At 39.8% G+C, this 4,990-nt stretch overlaps 1 non-coding gene across 1 annotated transcript; it reads right to left on the bottom strand.

The window, feature by feature from the left end:
* Window positions 1-545: 545 nt before the first annotated feature.
* Window positions 546-649, bottom strand: LOC112611802. The gene has a single exon (XR_003116763.1). It is a non-coding gene; the product is annotated as a U6 spliceosomal RNA (small nuclear RNA).
* Window positions 650-4,990: the final 4,341 nt, after the last annotated feature.

Below are 4,990 nucleotides of genomic sequence, written 5' to 3'. Positions count from 1 at the left end.
TTCCCGTGTCCAAGTGATCTCATTGTTCAATTCCCACCTATGAGTGAGAACATGTGGTGTTTGGTTTTCTGTTCTTGCGATAGTTTGCTGAGAATGATGGTTTCCAGCTGCATCCATGTCCCTACAAAGGACACAAACTCATCCTTTTTTATGGCTGCATAGTATTCCATGGTGTATATGTGCCACATTTTCTTAATCCAGTCTGTTACTGATGGACATTTGGGTTGATTCCAAGTCTTTGCTATTGTGAAAAGTGCTGCAATAAACATACGTGTGCATGTGTCTTTAAAGCAGCATGACTTATAATCCTTTGGGTATATACCCAGTAATGGGATGGTTGGGTCATATGATATTTCTAGTTCTAGATCCTTGAGGAATCGCCATACTGTTTTCCACAATGGTTGAACTAGTTTACAGTCCCACCAACAGTGTAAAAGTGTTCCTATTTCTCCACATCCTCTCCAGCACCTGTTGTTTCGTGACTTTTTAATGATTGCCATTCTAACTGGTGTGAGATGGTATCTCATTGTGATTTTGATTTGCATAAAAATATGGAATGCTTCATGAATTTGCATGTCACCCTTGTGCAGGGGCCATGCCAATCTCTGTATCGTTCCAATTTTAGTATATGGGCTGCCGAAGCGAGCACTGAACTCACTGTTAACGAATCACCAATGTGTGCGTGTGTGTTTGTGTATAGGCTTACAGGAACTAACCCTGCCTTTCTTCTAGGAGCAATGTGTTCAGTATTCACCTACTCAGTGTTTACAGTGACTTTATGTAACATAACCACTACAAATAATAATTAATTTATTTTTTGCCAAGTTTTCTTAGTGCCTTATCCCAGTATTTAACACAGGGACAATAAAAGCCGCTGCTTCCAGTTTTCAGTTACTTTTAAACCATGCCATTAATTCCCTTTGCCTATAAGTGCTATGCAGTGTATGGCTTGGCATGGTCTTTTGCTTGGTCATTTCTTGCAATGAATAACTCTTTTTTTTGGCTCCTAGGAAGGTGATTTCAATGGAGTAGAGCTCAGAATGTGTGTCCAGCCATCTCTCAGGCACTGGTTTTTGTGATTCACAGTGCATTGAGTACCACTAAAGATGTATTCTATCTCATGAGCCCTGCTTCAGTAGCAGCTACAGATTTCACTCCTGCTCTTTCAGAGGTGACCAAACCAGGTGCCAGGTGACTACTAATTCTGCAGATTGGAGCTTCACCCTTCTTTTGAAATTCTTTTTATGGCACAAGTCCAATTGTATTTAAAATTCATTCATATTTTGATGAAAAACATCAACACTACAATTTGCCAATGAGAAAAATAGTTCACAATGTTTAAATATAATTTCAAATCTTAAAATTGTTTCTATAGCTGTAAAAAATGATTTGACATTTTTATCTCCAATTGAATGAAGTTCCTCATCAAAGGTGACTATAAATAATTTGAAGACATCATCACTGAAAAGCAATCCCATGGAACAATTACAACCTCATATAAAAAGTTACATTCACAGAAGCTCAAACTTTTCAGTAAAAAGGTAAAAACATTTTACATGCAAGTTTTACACAAATTACATATTTAATATCTTTCTTGATACTTTGTATTTACTGTTTTAAATTTTAGTGGCTGTGCTCTTTCTCTTCTTAGAGACCCCCCACCTGCCCACCCTCCCGCCCACTGCCCTACTGCTGAGGCCGCTAGTCCCTTCCTATCTGACATGTTGCCTGCTGATGGCTCACAGCTGAGTCTGTCCTTAAAAACTGTCTTCTTCCGAAGGGAGCTGCCTTGGCCAAGCTTATATCCACTTCCCGGAGAGCACTTTATAGGCAATGACAAGTTGATGTGGGAGTTACAAAGGCTTGGCCCTCATGCCACAATTTAGAAAAACTCTGAACAGTCATCCCAGTTGCCAAGGCCTCTGTCACACCACATCCCAGTTCACCTCTGCCTCATTCTACATTTCTAACTTTCTAACAGGTAGTAATCCTGAGAGCACACCCCAGTAAATCTCCCACATACAAATCTTTGCCTCAAAATCTGTTTTCCAGGGAACTTGACTCTAACTACAAGAGTGAACTTAGTGTGGGTGTCCTTCCTGTTTGTTAGTTTTCAATTTTTGCAATCTACTCATCTGACAAAGGGCTAATATCCAGAACCTATAAAGAACTCAATCAAAATTACAAGAAAAAAACAAACAAGCCCATCAAAAAGTGGGCAAAGGATATGAACAGACATTTCTCAAAAGAAGACATTCATACAGCCAACAGACACATGAAAAAATGCTCGTCATCAATCGCCATCAGAGAAATGCAAATCAAAACCACAATGAGATACCATCTCACACCAGTTAGAATGGTGATCATTAAAAAGTCACGAAACAACAGGTGCTGGAGAGGATGTGGAGAAATAGGAACACTTTTACACTGTTGGTGGGACTGTAAACTAGTTCAAACTTTGTGGAAAACAGTGTGGCAATTCCTCAAGGATCTAGAACTAGAAATACCATTTGACCCCGCCATCCCATTACTGGGTATATACCCAAAGGATTATAAGTCATGCTGCTATAAAGACACATGTACACATATGTTTATTGCAGCACTTTTCACAATAGCAAAGACTTGGAATCAACCCAAATGTCCATCAGTGACAGACTGGATTAAGAAAATGTGGCACATATACACCATGGAATACTATGCAGCCATAAAAAAGGATGAGTTCGTGTCCTTTGTAGGGACATGGATGCAGCTGGAAACCATCATTCTCAGCAAACTATCGCAAGAACAGAAAACCAAATACCGCATGTTCTCACTCATGGGTGGGAACTGAACAATGAGATCACTTGGACACAGGAAGGGGAACATCACACACCAGGTCCTATTGTGGCGGGGGAGGGATAGCATTAGGAGATATACCTAATGTAAATAACCAGTTAATGGGTGCAGCACACCAACATGGCATATGTATACATATGTAACAAATCTGCACGTTGTGCACATGTACCCTAGAATTTAAAGTATAATAAATTAAAAAAAAAAATAAAAAAAAAAGAGTGAACTTAGTTTTCCCAAGCCCCATGCAGCCCAAATTCACCCAAACTTACCATAGTGTCCCCTTCAGATTTTATCTTTTTTCTATAGGTTGTCATTTTATACAAAAATTCAGGAAATTTTTTTTTAAAGGTTGACATAATACTTTAATATTTTTTAAAAGGGAGGCTCAATATCTGTGAAATCCCATTTCTGTAAACCAAAAGAGCTCTTTTTGCCCCCAAGAGGAAAGTGCTATATGCTGTCACGGTGTCTATATTATGAGGAGTCATATGCTTACACTAGTTCCCACACACAAGCTTTCATACTTGTGACATGCCAGAAAATCTTTGTAAGTGTCTAAGGAGTCAGCTTCTGGGTCTTCACCTCCAGAAGACTGGGGTACTTCTTCTTTCTAGTCGTACAGGTTGGGCAGAGCTTTTCACATAGCTGGCACCAAGAATTTCCACTGAGGTTCTTTTTGCCACCTGTCAGGTGGCATCTCTATATCCCAAGTAGGATTTGAGAGGATACACTAAGGAACTATGCTTTTAAAATGTATTTGAAATAATTTAATGTATCATGCTAATAAATATTTAACCCTGGAACTATTTTTTATACCAACAAATATCCTTATGGGCACATATTTCAGAAAAGTAGACACAAGCCAAGCCCACACCAGGTGTTAAGAATGGGCTCCAGTGGAGATATGCTTGGAGTGATGGACTCTGGCTCAGGATGTAGAGTAGCCCCTGGAGGTTCCCAGTTAGCTTAGGTGCAGTGTCAGTGGATGGTGGGGTTCTGAGAGCTCTCCACATCTGTGGTAGGGGCACTTGTTAAGGCTTGGTGATGAGGACAAAAACACTAAGGTGCAGGGTCTAGGCAGCATCTGTTAGTGCTCAGGTCGGCAGCTGTCTCTATAACAAAGCACTTTCAAAAGCAGTTACCATGTGTTTCACACATCAGCTATTAGATAACACCAATCCTCTGGTGACTTTATGGCAAGAAGACACTCAAGAAATGTTTTTCTAAACAAAGGAGAGCCAAATAAATCTTATTCATTCCTATGATATTTTAGTACTATCTACATGCTGCTGACTTCTAAATGACTAGATGTAGCTCAATTTTTCCTATGATTTCCAGTCTAGAGTTACTTATGTTTTTTGACATCTCCCTGTATATTTCTCATATGCTTTCTGGATGTGATATGTTCAAACTGGAACTTTTGATTCTCTTCCCAGGACTGGACACCCCACCAACTGCCTAGCCTACTAGTCTTTTTCACAAGAGCGAAAATCACCACCAGCAGCCATTTGCTAAAGCCAGAAATATGGAACCTAGGTCTCATTCCTCCCTTTCTTTTATGCCTTCCCTCACTAACCTATCAGTAGGCTTTGTCCATATAAAACAATAAATTTCCATCCTTCTATTTTCATTTGGTCACCACAGCTGTTACTAGGACTCTTAGAGCAACTTCCTCAATGGGCTCCCTTCTTCTGCTCATACTCTTCTGACGTTCCTCCATAAAGCAGCAAAGCTGATTTTAAATGGTCAATTCAGTTTGGCATGTTCCATGCTAAATATCTTAAATTAACTACTTTTGGCCTTGAGATAAAAATAGAAACCCTCCCAATGACCTATGAGTCACCCTTATCTGGCACCTGCCTACCTTTCCCACACTTCTCCTGCCACTCTACACTAGTCTTCTCCCATGAATACACTGAGCTCCTTTCCTTCTCCTAAGGTCTTTGCACATGCTTTTCTTTCTGTTTGATGGGCTTCTACCCTATGCCCAGCACATTCACGCTTAGTGAGTGAGTATCATCCTTGAGGCTCCATTCAGAATAAATGCCATTCCTTCTTCAGATGGCCTTCGTCCATCATCATCATCTCTAAAAGTATTCCTTATTCTTATTCATGTTGTCTCTCTTTTAGCCCATTTTCATTTTCCTTCATAGAC

Source organism: Theropithecus gelada, chromosome 18 (assembly GCF_003255815.1).
Source record: "Theropithecus gelada isolate Dixy chromosome 18, Tgel_1.0, whole genome shotgun sequence".
NCBI lineage: Eukaryota > Metazoa > Chordata > Mammalia > Primates > Cercopithecidae > Theropithecus > Theropithecus gelada.
The sequence above is the reverse complement of the archived record's forward strand: the minus strand, read 5'-3'. Positions and strand labels throughout refer to the sequence as shown.